This window comes from Macrobrachium nipponense, chromosome 30, assembly GCF_015104395.2.
Source record: "Macrobrachium nipponense isolate FS-2020 chromosome 30, ASM1510439v2, whole genome shotgun sequence".
Taxonomy (NCBI): Eukaryota; Metazoa; Arthropoda; class Malacostraca; order Decapoda; family Palaemonidae; genus Macrobrachium; species Macrobrachium nipponense.
Window position 1 is genome coordinate 19,004,107 of NC_087218.1, and position 20,536 is coordinate 19,024,642.

At 47.0% G+C, this 20,536-nt stretch overlaps 1 pseudogene; it reads left to right on the top strand.

Annotated features, from left to right (window-relative positions):
- Positions 1 to 1,364: 1,364 nt before the first annotated feature.
- Positions 1,365 to 20,536, top strand: part of LOC135202355 (adipocyte plasma membrane-associated protein Hemomucin-like) — a 171,263-nt pseudogene continuing 152,091 nt past the window's right edge.

Below are 20,536 nucleotides of genomic sequence, written 5' to 3' on the forward strand. Positions count from 1 at the left end.
CAGAAGTATCGTAACTGATTACCAAGGTTTGGAAGAGAAATGAAACAGGTACTGAAATAAGTCGCCCAGTGGAGGTAATATGTCATGTTAATGTTATTGAGAAGCTAGTTACATGAATAAATAAAGTGAGATCTAGTTATAAAGGAATAACAGAAACGGAACAGTGGACACCAATGAACCTGTTGATGAAAATGTATTGAATTCTGTGCCAATCTGAGATGACTAGAATCCCTTTTTTCACGACACCAAATGACTTATGGGTCGTCTTTATTTGTTCACTTCTGTTTTAAAAGTCATTGACAAATTGAAACTCCAGTCTTCACTGATCTAGAAGTAAAAAAAAAAAATAATGATAAATAAATAAAATGCTCAGCTGCATTAAAAAAATAAGCGCGCCACCTGAAGCTACACTGACCTTAACACAGATTCATCCGTGTGGGTTACTACGTCAATCATTTAGATTGGCACTTGGTTTGTCAGCATTTTAGAAATGCCTCTGTGCACTCGCTTGCCTGCAGTAACCAAGCACGTGTTTCCCTCATGTGCGCGATACAACTCTGAAATTCTTTGATATGGAGGTCAGTGAGTGGCTGTGGCAAAAATTTAATATACAAAAAGACATTTCGTAGTTATAATGCGCTTTCGCTAAAGTCAAAACATTTGTTACAATTTCATTGAACTGATGGAAACCACTTCAGTGATGATGTATGCAAACATTTACTTTACGTCGACATACACACAGAAACAGGGTTAAATTTGATGCGGCTACACCTATTAAATAACGGATTACGTAACATGTATGCACACTTGAAGCCTGGGCAAATACGTGACGTTATATAATAAGCCATGATTAGTTTGGAACTATATAATTTGGATTTTGAAGCAAGCAGGTATCACAATAGTCTTTAAAATAAACTTGACTTACTCATATCACCGAAATAATTTTGATTATAAATGAGTGTTAAAAGTCGGCACAATAATGGTTGCGTTACATTGAACATACACAACCAAATGTAAAATGTTTTAAAAACGGTTATATAAACATTTCTTTTTCTTCTTCAAGCCAATGCATAGCAACTAGCGCATGCAACGCTACTACGGCCTTGGCCTTCAAGACAACCTCGTTCATTAACGTCAAATTCGCGCTCGGTGAAGTGCATCATAAGGTTGTGTTTGAGTGGCGTTTAGTTTCATGATCCTACGAATGTAAATGTTTAAAATAACGTAACAGAATTGCTCATGCGCGGCATATCTTATAAAAGCTGGTTCTATGTGTATGTTATAATTGGAAATGTTAAAAAAAAATTAGGAAATGTGAGAAAACAAGAAAGAGATACAGATCAATCCGTAATACGCCGACGCTTTCGAACGAAAATGGAACTCGTTTGGACGCTTCCTGCCATCTGAGTAAAGTTGAACGGTGTTTATCTTGATAGTGTGAATGTGAAAGCCGTGATCTAGTCTGCGGATCAGAAAATCGGCAGGTTACCGGTGAATTTCCCCCCCGTCATATCAAGACACATGTTATCTCTCGAGATAGTGTAGGCAGTGGTCACACGATCCCAATTCCCCTTCAGTTACCAGGTGTCCCTCCTGCCGAAGGTAACAGACGTAAGTATAATTTCAGGTTACAGTCTCTTACCGTAAAGCCTTTGATACGGTGAAATGTGAGTCGGGATTAAGCCTTCCCTAGGCCTACCCATCTGGTAGGTTTTATGGCTGAGTCATTGCGGTAGGGTGGACCAGACTTCCATTTCAGTTGAGCTTTTGGGTGTGGAAAGTGTTTTGAGGCGACTTGCCTTAATGTGGTTGTTTGTAGAGTACTAGGGTAGTAGTTTTGCCTGATCGTGAAAATCGAGGCTACTTCCAGTAGGCCCGAGGAAACTAGGCTGTGAAATAAGGTAGGCAGATCTCGGCCAGCTTGAGACATACCGAACTAGATTGCTGCTGTTGATGTGTTCTGGACTAAGCTGTAGGCTACGAGTCCTATCCTATAGGCTAGTAGGTACCCTGTGCAAGCATTTTCTTCATATTAGGCTAAGCTGTCCCCTCTTAGTACTAGGGTAAACATCCGCATGGACTAGCCAACACACCGAGGTCACGGATGGACACCCTCCGAAAAAGTTCTTAGGGTGAAAAACTGCATGGTACAGGGGTGGACCATGTATGATCAAAGTGTACAACCCAAAAAAAGAACATTATAACGCATCCTGACACTGGAGATGGGCATCAGTCGCGACTTGTTGTTGGTGAGAAACGGAGCTAAAGACCTCCACTCTCCTTTCGAAGTAAATATTTTCTCCAAAGTTAGAAATTAAGGCCAAATTTTAAGATTTAAACAGAGGGTAGTGAAAAGGATGTACACGCAGTCCAAATCTCACCAAAATGCGTTCAACATTTTTACTTACAACTCGAAATATTTAGAAGATTGACGCCATCTCGATGTTTACGGAGTCGCTTGTGTCAATAAACTTCCCATTTCCTGTGATAAATCCGCACACCACTTGCACCTACAGACGCTGGGGCACTTTCATCAAAACAATCGGAACAGAAACTTACCAGCTTGTTTGTTAGTAAACAACTGTTTTGATAGAAGAAGATGACTAAGCGTGCACTTCGATAATTTTTAAATAAATAGTAAAACATCAATATTTTACATATTTATGATGATTAATTTGAAAATATTCGTTATTGAAAAAGTAACTCGATTCTGACTCAAATTTAAGTAATTATTTTTTGGAATTAGAACGTTTGTTTAAGTCCTGTATTACCTAGTATGACGTCACGACATCTTGGCTTTCGTACCTATTGTAAATAATTGCTTTACTCAAATTTCTTGCAGAACAGTTTACCAGTTATTCATGCAGATTATCAGCTATTCATGTAATTGTTATAATCGTAATGCGCATATAATTTTTATTTTATTTACTTTTTGGATATACCTATGAAGATGTTTTACTGCCGGATTATCGCCGTAGTGTGACGCAATCGTTTTCGGTCCCTGGGCCTCTGTTTTCGCACCATAAGAAATTATATGTGGGGCCGAATTTGCAATGACCAGAAAGTCGTTAAAAGAGGAAAGTTAGCATTGAGGGGTATATGTTTTGATTGAGAGAAATACAAATTTATTCATTAGCTAGCTTGTAAAAAATACTTGATTACAAAAAACTTGATTGACAACTAAGCAGCATACCTACTATGGGTTTCAGAGACAGTGCAAGCACGTTTTTGGGTAATACCTATTTCTGTAATGAACACTCGTATCAGAACGAGATTTTGTTTACTATAGTGCATTGCACCCAGTGCCGTAATTTATAAGGGTATTGTGAATCACTATCGTAAAGAATAACGACACTTGTCCTTGTACCAAGAGACAAAACTCCATTATGCAGAAATGGATACGAACACCAGCGTAAAAAGCTCCACTTACCCTCCCCCCCCCCCCCCCCCCCCCCCCCCTCCACACCGTCACCCCTTTCCTTCTTCTTCCTTCGCCTTCCTTTCTCTGTCTCTCTCTGTGTGTTGCCATTTGGTATGTGTTCACCCTCCAAACTGGGTTTAAGACTACACACAAAACGTTGAAATTAGGCTATGTATTGGAAGTATATATACATAAATATTAAAGCAATTTTATCATTATTGCATTACTATGACAACTAGAATTCATGGAAACAGTTTATAATAATGAATCGGCATATGTGTGAAGCCTCCACTAATGTGGCAACGATGATTTTGCCATTCTTAGCATGCAAACATTAAAGGTTACATTTATTTCTGGCATACAGTTATTAAAGAAATTCAAAATACTAATATAGACTTAAATCAATGAAAAGTGCTAGCAAAAAAAAAAAAAGCAAAAAAAAAAAAAAAAAATAGATAATCCACTTATCTGTAGTCGTTCCTCTATGGTTTTCGGCAGCCAGATGTACGAAAAGGTTAGAAACATTGGATTGTATCTACTTTAGAAATATCTGTAAGTTTTCGGGGGTAATTTGGTTGTAAAAAAGGGATAATATACATGAATTAAATTAAAATTTTTAAATAACAAAGTAAAGTTGAACTAAATAACGAGTAAAGTAAACAATTTAGGGAATAAAACTTTGTAGTTTCGTCGTCTGCTGTTCGTAACTGTGTTTGTGGCGCGCAGGCTTAGGAACCAGGAATTGCAACTTGTTTAAAGTGCAATGTGGAGTGAATTGAGACCAAAATGTGTATAGTAATAACAATCAAATAAGCACTGTGGAGTTTCAGTTGTGGTGGCAGTAAGGATAAAAACCACTGATTACAAGGTAAAAATGAATTCAGTTCAAACCATGACCCCGGGAATAAAAAGTTTCATACTTTCAGTAGTATAGGCAACAAAATGTTGTTTTATTGTGCTGATTACAACTGCAATCTTGCGTAAGATCAATAAACGTTACAAATATACGCTAACATTGTTCAAATGAGTGCTGGGAAGGCTGGGAAAGATGGTTGTCGTCACTGATCAGAACCTGTACATCCACACGGTAGCCGCCATATTGGATTTCAAAACTGCCTTGAAAACATATTTTACGAAGAGGGTCACATGCTTATTTTAGTTCGTCTGGGGCTTTCATATATCACATTATGTTGACGAAACTTCAATCTTTTGAATGGTATGCTTGGAGTTGTAATTGTATTCTTGTTTCACCATTTAAATATCGAGTGAATAAGACCTGTCCACCGTGATAAGGGTTGGTAGTCGCTGGTGTTTCCCCCTATAACGCTTTCTGACACCGGAGATGGTCATCAGTCGCGAGTTGTTGTTGGTGAGAGACGCAGCTAAAGACCTCTACTCTCCTTTCGGGGTAAGAATTTTCTCCAAAGTTAGAAATTAAGGCAAAATTTAAAGCTTTAAAAAGAGGGTAATGAAAAGGGTGGCCAACGCAGTGCAAACTTCACCAACGCTTTCAAAATTTTTACTTACGATTAAATAACTTAGAAGATTGACGCCATCTTGATGTTTGCGATTACGTAAATAACTTAGAAGATTGACCCCATCTTGATGTTTGCGGAGTCGCTTGTGTCAACAAACTTCCCATTTCCTGTGATAAATCCGCACACCACTTGTACCCACAGACGCTGGGGCACATTCATCACAATAATGGGAAAACGGTCCCTGGCCACGACGTTTTTAAGGAAACTACTGTTTTGGTAGAAGAAGACGACAAAGCGTGCACTAGAAAATAATTTGAATAAATAGTAAAACATCAATATTTTACATATTTATGATGATTAATTTGAAAATATTTGTTATTGAAAAAGTAACTCGATTCCTGACTCAAATTTAAGTAATTATTTTTCGGAATTAGAACGTTCTTTTAAGTCCTGTATTATGACGTCACATCTTGACTTTCGTACCTATTGTAAATGAATTGTTATAGGTACTCAACTTTCTTGCAGAACAGTTTACCAGTTATTCATGCAGATTGTTATCAGCTATTCATGTAATTGTTATAATCGTAATGTGCATATATATCTTTATTACAGGCAGTCCCCGGGTTACGACGGGGGTTCCGTTCTTGAGACGCGTCGTAAGCCGAAAATCGTCTTAAGCCGAAAATCGTCGTAAGCCGAAACATCGTCAAAAATCCTAAGAAAACCTTACTTTTAATGCTTTGGTTGCATTCAAAACTATGTAAACTGCATTCTTATTGCATTTTTCATCAAAAAAACTTTAAATATTGATTATTTTGCCTCTTTGGTATCATACTTCATCTGCCAGATCAGCGTTTGTAGGCGTTGTAACTCTGGAGCATGCATCGTAACCCTGGAACATGCGTCGTAACCCTGGAAATAATTTCTGATTAATATAATTGAAAAGCGTCGTAACCTCGGAACGTCGTAAGCCGAGACCGTCGTAACCCGGGGACTGCCTTATTTACTTTTTGGATATATGAAGATGTTTTACTGCCGGATTACCGCCGTAGTGTGATGCAATCGCTTTCGGTCCCTGGGCCTCTGTCTGTTTTTGCACCATAAGAAGTTAATGGGGCCGAATTTGCAATGACCAGAAAGTCGTTAAAAGAGGAAAGTTAGCATTGAGGAGCATATCTTTTGATTGAGAAAAATACAAATTTATACAATATCTAGCTTGTAAAAAATACTTGTTGTTCCGACACGGCATACAAACCTTCGGTCCTTTTACAATAGGAAGGTTACTAGCGGCAGCTGGATAGGTCGTAAGCTTTCGAACAAGGGGTTCGGTAGTTAACTGCTTGTCCGACAGGCACGCTATCTCCCTCCACCGCGCGACTGGGAGGTAAACAATCACTTTTGCTTTCGGCCTCACAGCGAGTGGACGTGTGTTCTGCGCTCTCTGCCCGCTTCTTCGTCGTTTGCTTTCCTTGTTTGTATGGTTGTGTTTCTCTCTTTCTGTGAAGATTATTGTGAGTACAATCATTTCTCTTGTATTTTTTCATTTATCCAAGTGAATATTGTGATCGATCATGGATTCTCCGCGCCCTGCTACCATCCGGCGATTGTGCCCGGGAACTGAGGGGCGTAAATGCGGTAAATTCCGCTCCTTCCCTGAAATCGATCCTCATGTGCTATGTGCTTGGTGTCGGGGGCGTGAGTGTACCCGTGCTGAGCCTTGTGATGTATGTGTGTCTTGGTCGGAGGCGCAGTGGGGCTTGTACGAGGGTAGGAAGAAGCGAAGGCCGGCAAAGGAGTCGTCGGAGAGCTCTCCCGCGACTCCTTTGGTTACGGACACTTCATCTTCTTTCCTGCCCCCGGCTCAGCTCCCACGGTTGGCGCCTTCCCCTGCGGGGGGGGGGTTTCCAGGTCCTTCTCCTCACCCGATCTGTCGAGTGTGGTAGGAGGCGCTAGGTACCCTGACGTGGAGTTGTATTCTGGGTCCTCTATCCGTTTCGTCTACACTGCGCGGACGGGTAGAGGCTCCTGCTAACCACCCGACCTTTGCTTCCTCAGGTGCTGCTGCTGCGAGGGACGACCTTGGACAGGTGTGGGCATCGTTGGGCTTGCAGGGCGTGCCGAGTGTCCAGGGGCTGCTCTACCATCTAGCTGGCTCTGTTGCGGTCACGCATGCCACGGTGACCACCATTACCACGACCTTGTCGACCCCTGGCTATGCTTCGCCTCATCTGGTGTATTCCCCGCATGCGGTGTCTGTAACACCAACTTCATCGGTGCAGGGGCCGATCGCCGTACCACGGGGGAGTGTGATGCCACCGCCACCTGGGTTTGCCGTGCTGCCTCGACCAGACTTCGTGTGCCCGAAGAGCTCGCCCCTGGACCTCCCGCCGGTGCCAAGGATGTCGGTGTCGCTGGTCCGTCCTCCTGGCTTGACTGTACCTCCTGCCGTACCTGCCCAGCCGCTGACGAGTAATGTGATGTTGCCGACCACTGCTGCCGTTCCTGTACCCGTTCCTGCCGTCTCTTTTCCTGCTGTTCCTGTGATGCCTGCACCTGCTGATGTCATTCCTGTTCGTGGCGCCGCTGCTCCCGATGTCGGTCTGTCTGGACAGGTGCGTCCGGGCCCTGTTGCTTCGGCAACAGCAGCCCCGGCTCCGCCCTGGATGGCTGACTTGACATCGGTCCTGAGGAAGCTGACGAAGAAGAAGAGGAAGAGGAGGAAGGTGTCGAAGTCAGAGGTATTGGTCCAACCCTTGTGTTCTGCAAGAACTTCTCCCTGGCGCAGGTTCTGAAGGCAGGGGTTTGGGCCAACCAGACCACCATTACTTCCTTCTACCTTCGGGATATTACCCACAGGTCCTTGGACACTTTCCTTGGGACCCGTTGTGGCTGCTCAACAAGTTGTGTAGTCTACCCAGCACCCGAGCGGACAGAACAGCATCGCATCCTTGTGTGACTGCATGAATGGGCGAGTGAAAAACAGTGTGACTGGCTTCTCTTCCTACTTCGTTCTTCCTCCTCTACCTGTGGGCAGAGGGCCGCGGTCGTCACTACGCTGAACAGGAGGCCGATGCAGGTAAGCTACAATCCTATCCCTTTCATCAGGGATAGGAGTTTTTATCCACCACTCCCCAACAAGGGGGGGAGTGGAAGTCAACAAGAGACAAACCCATGACTTCATCTTGGCTCTTGAAGTAGGAACTGGTTCTTGCATTTGCTGCTATTTATAAGAGGTATGCTTGCCTCCTCCTTATAAATTTGGTCCAGAAGTCTGACCACTGATCCTGCGGTGCACACCTCGATCAGCTGGGCAGAGGCTAGGATCCCTCACTTTGCTCTTACAACCAGGGAGGGAACCAAGGTAGGACGAACACCAGTCTGTTCATAAGACTCAGATTCCACCCACCAATAAGTGAGCCTTCCTATTGTTAAAGGACCGAGGGTTTGTATGCGTACCGGAACAAATAACAATTTGTCGAAAATTGTATTTTGTTCATGCAACTTACCTGTCAGATATATATATAGCTGATAATTCCGACGACCGTCAGAATTTAAAACTTACGACACACGTAGTGGGAGTCAGGTGGTTAGTACCCATTCCCGCCGCTGGGAGGCGGGTATCAGGAACCATTCCCATTTTCTATTCATAATTTTTCTGTCGCTGGTGTTGTGAACATCTGTTTACAGCACCTCCGTCTGGATTTGGAAACTTTTGGCTACTTGAGTATCCCTTTTGGTTCTTTTTTGGATTAATTGACTTGGATCGGTGGCTAGGCACATGTTATTAGTGGATTGATTTGATTTTGGTTTGGATTTCTCTTGGATAATATGTCAGGGTCCAGTACAGCTAGCGCTAGATTTTGCCCTAGGACTGATTGTAGAGGTAGGCTACTGAAAGCTTCAGTAGACCCACATACGGTATGTAAGGGTTGCAGGGAGCATGAATGTGTGTATGAAACCCGTTGCAAGGAGTGTGAAAGATTAACAGATTCTGAGTGGAAGGCGTATGAGACCTATCTTAGGAAACTAGAAAAGGATAGGTTAAGGAGGTCTTCCTCCAGGAGTGTTTCAGGTGTGCAAGAAATTAATGTTTCTCCTGTTAACCCTCCTTCTGTTAATTCTCCTAACCCTGTAGTGTTGCCTCCGGGCCCTGAAACAGTGTCAGTAGAGAGTAATACTTTGTCCTTAATTTTGGAGTCGATTCGAAATTTAGAATCGAAAGTGTTGGGTCTTGAGAGCAAAAGTGATGTGCAGAAGTGCAGAAGTGCAGTGATACCCCTTGTGTAGTGGAGGGTGCGTCAGATCGGCCTCGTTTCGCCTCTAGGCCTGGACCTTTGCTTGACTCCCAGGACCCGGGGAGGGAGCATGTCGAAACCCTAAGGAGGGTTACAAGGAACCCCCACCGATCTGGCGTGCCTTTGGCAGTTACTGATGAAAATCCCCAGACTGCCAGGGAGCGTGCGCGTCTCCTCAAGGAGTGTTTTTCGTCATCGGAGGCTTCATCCCCACGTAAAGGGTGGAGTTCTCACGGTGCTTCCCGTCCGCTGAAAAGGACGGCGCGTGTTGGTGAGCTTCACGTCCAAGTTCTCCGGAACTGCGATCTTCTCCTGACAGTGCGTTCGCTGCTTTTCCGCCGCAGAAAAGACGAAGAGAGTCTTCGGACCTGGATTCGGGTAATTCGTGCGAGCGATACAGTCGCTCTAGAGCTTGGGAGGAGGCCGTGCCTGGGAGGAGGAGGGAGGCGTCCCCTCGCCGCTCTCCTGCTCACAGGATCAGTCCCTCCCCAGAGCAGGAAGATTCGCCAACCAAGAGGATGCTTCAGTCACTGCAGCAACAACTTCAGGACGCTCTTGCTTCTAGAGAGTCTCTTCCGCGTCGTCGTAGGAAGGATGAGAAGCTTCCTGTGAAGAAGTCAAGACCTTCTCTTTCTCCTCGCTCGCCTCTCTCTTCGTTCGAGTCTCCCTCTAGAGTTCGTTCTGCTCCCCAGCAGCTCTCTAGAGGAGGTGAGAAGTTTGTTTCTCGCTCTTAGGATGAGGTTTCACCCGCTCGCACGTTTTCGAATGTTCGTAAGCGAGCTGTGGACGCTGAGCGCGCTTCTGTGCAAGTGGAGCGCGCTTCCGTTGCCGCCAAACGCGCACCTGTTGTTGATAAACGTGCGCCAGTGGACGACGGGCGCGCGCTGGCGGCCGCTCGGCGCGCGCCAGTGGACGCCAAGCGTGCACTAGTGGACGCTCGGTGTGCGCCAGAGTGGGCGCCAGGCTGTGCATTAGTAGATGCCGAGCGCGCTCCTGTCGGCGCCAAACGTGCTTCGGACGCCAAGCGCGCGCTAGTGGACGCCAGTTCCTCACCAACACAAGTTCAGGTGGAAAAGGGAACCCTACCTGTTCGTCTTATTTCTTCAGGACTACCTCCAACTTCTCCAGTTTCTGAAGAAGGGTGATGTTAGCGATTGAGTTTAGTCGAAGCAGAGGAAGAGCAGCAGCCAGCTCCTGTCTCATCGGACTACAAAGTTTTGACGCGTCTTCTACAGTCGGAGTTTGGAGAAACTTTCCAACCGGAAGCCCCTCGTACTCCCCCTTCTCAATTTTCTTCTTTTAAAGCATCGAAGGCATCGGGGTTCGTTAAAATGAAGAAGTCGCTTTTCCCACGAAGCAAGCGTCCGGAAAATCCACGATTGGATGGAGAAGAGGAAAGCGTCAGGCAGTCCTCTTTTGCTTTGCTGCCATCAAGACTGCGGAAAAGGGGGCATGTGGTACGAGACGGGAGAGGACGTAGGCGTTAAACTACCAGCCTCTGCTCAGGGTGATTTCGGGAGCATCGTGGACGCCTCCAGAAGAGCCCTTCTGTCTTCATCAAAAGTCTCTTGGACTCATAACGAGTTCGACTTCCATCTAAAAGGCCTCTTCAGGACTCTAGAGGTCTTCAACTTTCTCGACTGGTGTCTTGGAGTTTTGGATGCCAGGTCAAGGAGTTCTGATACCATTAGTCTGGGGGAGCTGTCCAGTGTACTGTCTTGTATGGACAAGGCCGTCAGGGATGGTTCTGAGGAGTTGGCTACTCACTTTAGCTCGGGGATTCTCAAGAAGAGAGCACTCTTCTGTAACTTCACAGCCAAATCCGTCTCTCCAGCGCAAAGGCGGACTTGCTCTTCGCTCCGTTTTCAGACCATCTCTTCCCCCAGACTATGGTTAAGGACATAGCATCGAGCCTTCAGGAGAAGGCAACGCAAGATCTTCTGGCTCAGTCTTCTAGAAGACCAGCAGCTGCTTCTTCTTCTGGCGTTTCTTTTACCAAGAAACCGAAGCCCTTTCGTGCTGGATCTTCCTCGAAAACAGCCTCTCGAGGAAGAGGCTCTTCCAGAGGGAAAACCCCTGCTCCGTCAAAGAGTAGGAAGTGATTTGGAAGTCCTTCAGACGCCGGTAGGAGCCAGGCTTCTTCTGTTCGCGAAAGCCTGGGAAGAGAGAGATGCCGACCCTTGGTCGCTAGATATTGTGAGGAAGGGATACAGGATTCCGTTCTTGAAGTCACCCCTGCTATCCTCAACACCAAAGGATTTGTCTCCTTCATATCGAGGAGAGAAACAGAAAGTGCTTTTTCGATCTGCTAGAACAAATGATCAAGAAGCAAGCGGTGGAACAGGTCTTCGACCTGGAATCTCTAGGCTTTTACAACGTCTGTTCCTAGTGCCGAAACAGTCGGGGGGGTGGTGACCCGTCCTCGATGTCAGCAGCCTAAACCTCTTCGTCACAAAGAAAAAATTCAAGATGGAGACACCTCAATCTGTGCTGTCAGCTTTAAGACCGGGGGATTGGATGGTCTCACTAGACCTCCAAGACGCGTATTTTCACGTCCCATCCTTCCCCAATCAAGGAAATACTTGCGATTTGTCCTGAAGGGGAAGGTATTCCAATTCAGGGCACTTTGCTTCGGTTTGACCACAGCGCCAATGGTTTTCACCATTCTGATGAAGAACGTGGCGTGGCTGCTTCATCTGGAGAATATAAGGATCTCTCTCTACCTAGACGACTGGCTTATTCAAGCTTCATTGCGAGACCGGTGTCTGGAGGACCTGCACACGACCCTGTCGTTAGCAAAGTCCCTGGGGCTTCTGGTAAACCTCGAAAAGTCACATTTGACTCCTTCTCAATCCTTAGTCTATCTGGGGATTCAGATGGACTCAGTGGCTTTTCGGGCTTTTCCGTCCCAGGGGCGACAACTTCAATGCTTGGAAAAAGTGGCGGCCTTTCTTCTGGGGTGGAAGGGAAACATGCTCGGTGAGGGAATGGATGAGTCTGCTGGGGACCATTTCCTCACTGGAGAAGTTTGTTTCTCTGGGAAGGTTGCACCTCAGACCTCTTCAATTCTTCCTAGCCAACAATTGGAAGAACAAACAAGATCTGGAGGCGATCTTGTGTTTAACGAGAGAGGTGAAGGATCACCTAAGTTGGTGGTCAGATCCACGGAAGCTCGCAGAAGGGCTCTCTCTCAAACTTCGGAACCCCGACCTAGTGTTGTTTTCCGACGCCGTCGTCCACGGGTTGGGGTTGGGGAGCAACACTAGGAGGGAAAGAAGTGTCAGGCACCTGGAGAGGGGAACAGGTGTCCTGGCACATCAATCTGAAAGAGCTATCAGCGATTTACCTGGCGCTCAGGTTCTTCCAGGAGGAAATCTCCGGCAAAGTCATTCAGATCAACTCGGACAACACCACAGCACTGGCATACCTAAGAAATCAAGGGGGAACTCACTCGCCTTCTCTGTTTGCCATCGCAAAGGAACTCCTGTTATGGGCGAAAGCGCAAGACGTCACTATTCTGACAAGGTTCGTGTCGGGAGTACAGAATGTTCGAGCGGACCTTCTCAGTCGACGAGGACAGCTTCTGCCGACAGAGTGGACCCTTCACCAGGAGGTTTGCCAGTCGCTGTGGAACCTGTGGGGTTGTCCGCAGGTGGACGTCTTCGCAACTTCGGACGAAAAGACTTCAGCTGTATTGCTCCCCAGTTCTGGACCCGGGAGCAGTCGCAGTAGACGCCCTACTTTGGAGTTGGTCGGGTCTAGACCTATACGCTTTTCCCCACTCAAGATCCTCGGGGAAGTGATGAGGAAGTTCGTGGCATGGCCACGGAAGGAGCGAGGATGACACTCATCCCCCCCGGCCCCCCCCCCTTCTGGCCAGCAGCCGACTGGTTCACAGAGGTGATGTCCTTCTTGTAGACTTTCGAGGACTCTGCCCTTAAGGAAAGATCTACTCAGACAGCCCCACACTTCGAGAGGTACCACAAAAACCTTCCCGCTCTGAGTCTGACTGCGTTCAGACTATCAAGAAGTTGGCCAGAGCGAGGGGTTTTTCAAGACCTGTGGCGAAGGCGATTGCCACCGCAAGGAGGCCCTCCTCAATCGCTCTGTACCAATCGAAGTGGGCTGTCTTCAGATCCTGGTGCAGGAAGAAGGGCATTTCCTCCACTACAACCTCTGTGAGCCAGATAGCTGACTTCCTTCTTTATCTGAGAGAGGAAGTGAAGTTAGCTGTTCCAACTATTAAAGGCTACAGGAGTGTGCTTTCTGTAGTCTTCAGGCACAGAGGACTCGATTTGACTAATAATAAAGCCTTCATGATCTCATTAGATCTTTCGAGACTAAGAAGGTCATACAGCCTAAAGTACCCTCGTGGAACTTGGATGTGGTGCTCAAGTTCTTGATGTCAAGTCACTTAGAACTGCTTCATTCAGTTTCTCTGAGGAATCTGACGAAGAAAACAATCTTCCTAACCGCTCTGGCGACGGCGAAGAGGGTTAGCGAAATCCAGGCCATTAGCAAGCAGATTGGGTTTTCGGACAATAATGCGATTTGTTCTTTAAGTCCTGCGTTCTTAGCAAAGAACGAGAATCCTTCCAACCCGTGGCCGAGGACCTTTGAAATCAAAGGGTTGTCAGAAATAGTGGGAAATGAACGTGAGAGATTCCTGTGTCCTGTCAGGGCTCTAAAGTTCTATCTGCAGAGAACTAAAGCTTGCAGAGGCTCGTCTTGACAATTTGTGGTGTTCAGTGAGGAAGCCTGATCTTCCTATGTCGAAGAACGCACTGGCGTTCTTCATAAGAAGTACGATTAAAGAAGCTCACTCGTCATATAAGTGCAGTGATAGTGATTTGAAGCTTCTGAAAGTGAAAGCTCACGAGGTGAGAGCTATTGCTACTTCGGTAGCTTTTCACAAAAATATGGCACTCAAAGATATTTTGAATGCCACATTTTGGAGAAGCAATTCGGTGTTCGCTTCACACTACCTGTGGGAGGTGAAAGTGACATATGAAAATGCTTCTCCCTCGGACCATACATTGATGCAGACACTGTTTTGGGGGCAGGAGGTAACACTCATCCTATCCTTAGGGTTAGGTTAGGGGGTTTTAACTTGTGTTTTATGGTTGTGGGGTGACTGCCTGGGGCGGGTCTCCCTTCCATTAGCTTAGTTAAGTGGGATACCTTTGGTAAACTAAGCCAGGTGGTTTGTATTTTTGTCTCGTTGCCCTCATTAGTATGGTTCATGGTCTAGTGACCCGTCGTGGTCTCGCCCCTGCTTGACAGATCATCTGGAGTGCACCAGCTACATAGGTCTCTACCTTGCTGGCAACTCTAGTAGCACAAGCAGACTTACGTGGCAGTAATCACGAAGCCAGCTATGCTAACAGGTAAGGAACCAAGATATCAAATATCTGCATATATGTGTTTTCCTAAATCCTCTATTCTGTCTCTCCCACCACCAAAGGTGGGATTCAGCTATATATATATCTGACAGGTAAGTTGCATGAACAAAATGATATTGTAATGATACAATTAAGTATGTTCATACTTACCTGGCAGATATATATAATTAAGTACCCACCCACCTCCCCTCAGGAGACAGTGGAAATAAAAATTATGAATAGAAAATGGGAATGGTTCCTGATACCCGCCTCCCAACGGCGGGAATGGGTACTAACCACCTGACTCCCACTACGTGTGTCGTAAGTTTTAAATTCTGTCGGTCGTTGGAATTATCAGCTATATCTATATCTGCCAGGTAAGTATGAACAAACTTAATTGTATCATTACAATATCATTTTTGTACATGCAACTTACCCAGCAGATATATACTTAGCTATAGACTCCGTCGTCCCCGACAGAATTTCAAAACTCGCGGCACACGCGACAGGTAGGTCAGGTGATCTACCATTCCCGCCGCTGGGTGGCGGGATCCGGAACCATTCCCGTTTTCTAATCAGATTTTCTCTGTCGCCGGTACCGACAACATCTGTTGTTGGTTCCTCCTGCTTGGATTTCTGCTCGCTTGCCGAGGATTAATATTGGATTGACCTTTGGTGACGTATTGTTTTCTCTGGCTTGGCATACGCTTTTTGTGGACAGTTTTGGATTTTGGATAGGATTTTTCTCTCACGATTTCTGACGCTAACGCTACACCTTTGTTTAGAGTGTGTGTAAGGGATGATTGCAAAGTTAGGCTACCGAAAGCATCGGTAGACCCGCATACGGTATGTATGAAGTGTATAGGTTCTGAATGTTCATTTAATGACACTTGTGTGGAATGTGAAGGATTGACAGAGCATGAGTGGAAGAATTTAACTTCTTACATTAGAAAGTTAGAGAAAGATAGAGCTAGAAAGGCTTCCGCAAGGAGCTCAAGTAGGTCTTGCTCTTTTGAACCAGAAGTAGAAGCTAACATTGTAGTTTCTAATATTTCACCTGTAACCTCAGCCCCTTCTCCCTGTATTGATTCCAAGGATTCGTCTTCAGAGATGGAGACTATGAAGTCCTCCATCAGGAAGCTACAGGCTCAGCTAAAGGCAATGGAATCAAAAGGTAAGAGTGATAGTTACATGTGCAATGTTCCCAGTGCAGTGGAGGGGGCGTCTGACCGGCTCTGCATTGCTCCTAGGCCTAGACCTCTTTCAAACTCCCAGGAACAGGGGAGGAGGAGTGTCGACAGCCGCAAGGAGGATGTGGAGCATTCCCAACGGTCAGGCGTCCCTTCGGTAGATCCTGAAGAAGCGTCCCAGGCTACCTTGGATAGCCGCAGAAAAGGCATCCTAAGAGAGTTTTTCGGTGTCAGATTCTTCTTCGCCTAAGCGTGGCTGGAGTTCGGCCTCGGAGTCACGCCCCTTGAAGAGAGCTTGGGATTCGCCTAGAGGAGACGCCTTCGATTCGAGCCCTGAGCGCTTCCCGAGGATTTTCCTTCAGGCAGTAAGAAGGCTAGACGACCTTCTCCCGCTCCACAAGATCCTACGAAGCTTTTCCTCTTAAGCCTACAAGAACAGTTGTCCTCCCTGGTAGGCTCCTTCTCTAAGGATTCTTCTCGTAGGAAGGACATCTCTTCCAGTGAAGAGCTCTAAGAGACTTCCCGCTGGTAGCAAGCGCTTCTCTCCGTAGAGAAGGGAACTCTCTGATTCTTCCAGGCGCTCTTCTTCACACTGGAGAGCCCCTTCTAGCAGGCGCTCACGTTCGCCCTATAGGCACTCTTCTCCTCCTGCCAGATGCTCTCCACGAAGTAGACAACTTGAGCCTTACAGGAGCTCCTCTGTGCGCAGGCGCGAAGATGTCAACCCTTTTCCTGTCAGGCTCCAGTATCCCAGCAGTAGCCGCTCTCCGAGGAGGCGCCAAGTACTAGGTCCACGTAAGGATCAGGATTCGCCCAGGACCGACTCATCAGTTGAGCGCCAGGATCACGGCAGGCGCCAAGAGCCTAGCAAGCGCCAGGATTACTTTAGGCGCCAAGAGCCTAGCAAGTGCTAGGAGTACTTCAAGCGCCAGGAGCCTAGCAAGCGCCAGGATCTCGTCAGGCGCCAGGAACCTAGCAGGCGCCAGGATCCCATCAGGCGCCAGTAGCAGGCGCCAGGAGCCCAGCAGGCGCCAGGAGCCTCCCAGGCGCCAGGAACTTAACAGGACCCCTTCTCATGTAAGGAACTCTCCAGTGCTTAAGAGCCCCTCTCCTCGCAAGACACAGGAGCCTTCCAGTATCTCTTCTCCTTTTAAGAGCCCCCATGCAGCTAGCAGCAGCAAGCGTAGGACTCATGACAGGCGCACTCCTTCACGTGACAGGAGTCCTTCTCCTTCTCAGAACCGCTCCCCTTCGAAGTGCTCTTCCACAGCTGGAATGTTCGAGGAGGTCTCTGATGAGGATTTGCCAGTGGACGCGGTGGTGTCCGACTGTAAGAGGCTTTCTTCTCTTTTACTCAAGGAGTTTGGAGATACTCTTCAGCCAGCTGATCCTCCCTCTCCAGGATCTTTGCTTTCGAGCACCAAGTCTCCTAAAGCCTCCTCATTTGTGAAGATGCGTCCTGTCCTACCCTTTGCATGAAGAAGGCCTTCAAGGGTTTTGGAGAATGGCTTCAATCCAAGAGAGAAGCGGGCAAGACGGTGTTTTCCTGCCCACCTTCCAAGCTGACGGGTAAACCAGGAAGATGGTATGACACCAAGGAGCTGATGGGCTTACGACTTCCCTCATCGGGATTCGCAGACTATGCCTCTCTTGTTGATTCATCCAAGAGGTGCTCTCTCCTTTCAGCAAAGGCAATTTGGGGGATGTGCGAGCTAGACCATCTTCTCAAAGGCCTTTTCAGGACACTAGAAGTGTTTAACTTTATGGACTGGTCCCTGGGAGCTCTAGCTAAGAGAGCGCAGGACCCGGACTTCGTCAGTATGGAGGAGCTGTCGAGCGTCTTGGCCTGCCTTGATAGAGCTGTGATGAATGGCTCTGTAGAAGTTGCTTCCCTCTTTGGCTCCGGGATTTTGAAAAAGAGGTCTGTCTACAGCTCCTTCCTGACGAAGTCAGTATCGCCTCTACAGAGGGCCTCCTTATTGTACTCGCCTCTTTCGAGCCACTTCTTTCCCCAGGACACAGTCAAGGATATCGCCAAGTCTTTAGCGGGAAAAGCCCCGCAGGACCTCCTAACCCAATCTGCTAAGAGATTTAGACCTGCGGTTCCCGTTGCAAAGAAAGAGAGGGTGCCCCTTCAGCAGCCCTTTCGGGGAGCCTCCTCTTCGAGAGTCTCTCTCAGAGGTCGGAGGCCGGATCAGAGAGGAAGACCTAGAAGACCTTTCGGGAAGGCAAAGTGAACAAGAAGTCCTCCAGACAACGGTAGGTGCCAGACTGATGAACTTTGCCAGAGTCTGGGCGCAGAGTGGGGCGGACAGCTGACTTGATCCCCTTCAGGGAGAAACCTTCCTTAACAACAACTCCAAGGGAGTTAACGGCAAAGTACAAAGATCCTGTCCGGAGTCAAGCTCTTCTGCAAGCAGTAGACCTAATGCTAAAGAAAGAAGCCATAGAACCGGTGGAAGAGCTCCATTTCCCAGGTTTCTACAATTGGCTATTCCTAGTGCCGAAAGCCTCGGGAGGGTGGAGGCTGGTTTTAGATGTAAGCGCGCTGAACTTCTTCGTGATAAAGAAGTTCTCAATGGAAACTACTTCCTCTGTTCTTTCTGCACTTTGTCCAGGGGACTGGATGGTGTCCCTGGACCTTCAAGATGCATATTTCCATGTGCCAATTCATCCGGCATCAAGAAAATATCTAAGATTCGTGTCTCAGGGAAGAGTTTTCCAATTTCGAGCGCTGTGCTTCAGACTATCGACGGCCCCTCAAGTATTTACGGGCATCCTGAAGAATGTTGCGCATTGGCTACATTTAGAAGGGATAAGGATCTCCGTGTACTTAGACGACTGGCTCATACGGGCCAAATCAAAGGTTCAGTGTCTGGAGGACCTTTCAATAACTCTAAAGTTGACTCAGTCTCTGGGACTCCTAGTCAACCCCGAGAAGTCCCAGCTGGATCCCCAGCAAAGCATTGTCTATCTGGGGATTCAGATGGATTCTCGGGGTTTTCTAACGTCTCCATCACAGGAAAGAAGAGAACGCTGCCTAGCGAAGGTTGAAGCCTTTCTAAAGAAAAAAAAAAAAAAAAAAGAACGTTGTTCCCCGAGGGATTGGATGAGTTTGCTAGGAACCCTTTCCTCGTTGGAGCAGTTCGTTTCTTTAGGAAGGCTGCACCTGAGGGAGAGATGGGATCAGAGGTCCCAGGATCTAGGAGACTCCTTCCTTCTGGTGGACGAGATCATAGAGGATCTCGGCTGGTGGTTGGTTCCACAGAAGCTCAGCAAAGGAATATCTCTGCACTTACAGAGCCCTCTCTGAGTGTTGTTTGCAGACGCGTCGGAGTCAGGATGGGGAGCAACGCTGGGCACGGAAGAAGTGTCAGGCACCTGGAAGGGAGAACAGGTGTCCTGGCACATAAACAAGGAGTTAAAAGCCATTCATTTGGCACTCATTCACTTCCAGAAGCAGATCTCAGGATCTGTCATTCATATTAACTCGGACAATACGACAGCCCTAGCCTATATCAGGAAACAGGGAGGAACGCATTCATTCTCCCTTTACGAGACAGCGAAGGAGTTGCTGCTCTGGGCACAGGAGAGAAAAATCTCTCTTCTTACCAGGTTTGTGCAGGGAGAAAGAAACGTCCGTGCAGATCTGCTAAGCAGGAAAAACCAAGTCCTCCCCACAGAGTGGACCCTCCATCCACAAGTTTGCGATCAGCTGTGGGAATTATGGGAAGACCAAATATAGGACTTGTTTGCAACTAATTGGAACAAGAAAACAAGAGAATTATGCTCCCCGATTGCAGACCCAAGAGCAATAACCATAGACGGCCTCCTGCTGGACTGGGCGGGCGTAGACGGGTATGCTTTTCCCCCTTTCAAGCTAGTAGGGGAGGTAATAAGGAAGTTTGCTTCCTCAGAAGGAGCGAAGCTGACGTTAATTGCTCCCTTCTGGCCAGCCCAAGACTGGGTTACAGAGGTACTGGAGTGGATAGTGGATCTTCTCAGACAGCCCCATTTCGACAGATTTCACAAGAACCTCCCCGCTCTAAGTCTGACTGCCTTCAGACTATCGAAGGACTCGTTAGAGTGAGGGGATTTTCACGCGAGGCTTCGAAAGCTATCGCAAGAGCCAGGAGACCATCCACGTTATGCGTGTACCAGTCGAAGTGGGAGGTGTTTAGAAGATGGAGCAAGGCTCAGAAAGTATCCTCTCCAGTATTCTGTAACGGACATCGCTGATTTTCTCCTTTACTTAAGGAGAAAATGTAATCTGGCCGTATCAACGATTAAAGGCTACAGAAGCATGCTGGCCTCTGTTTTCAGGCATAGAGGCCTGGATGTTTCAGACAACAAGGATCTGCATGATCTTATTAGGTCTTTCGAGACCTCGAAAAACCAGACCAAGAGGAACCCTAGTTGGAACTTGGATGTGGTCCTTCAATACCTCATGACTGACAAGTTCGTACCTTCTCATAAAGCTTCCTTTAGAGACTTGACGAGGAAGTCGTTGTTCCTGTTCGCTCTAGCAACAGCAAAAAGGGTAAGTGAGCTACAAGCATTGGAAGGCAGAGTTGGCTTTAAGAAGAACTCAGCTATTTGCTCATTCAAGCCACTCTTCTTAGCGAAGAATGAAAACCCTTCCAAGCCGTGGCCAAGAAGCTTTGAAGTGAAAGGGCTTTCTTCTATTACAGGGAAAGAGCTGGAGAGGACTTTGTGTCCTGTCAGAGCCCTCAAGTTTTACTTACAAAAGAAGACTCAACTAGGAGGTACA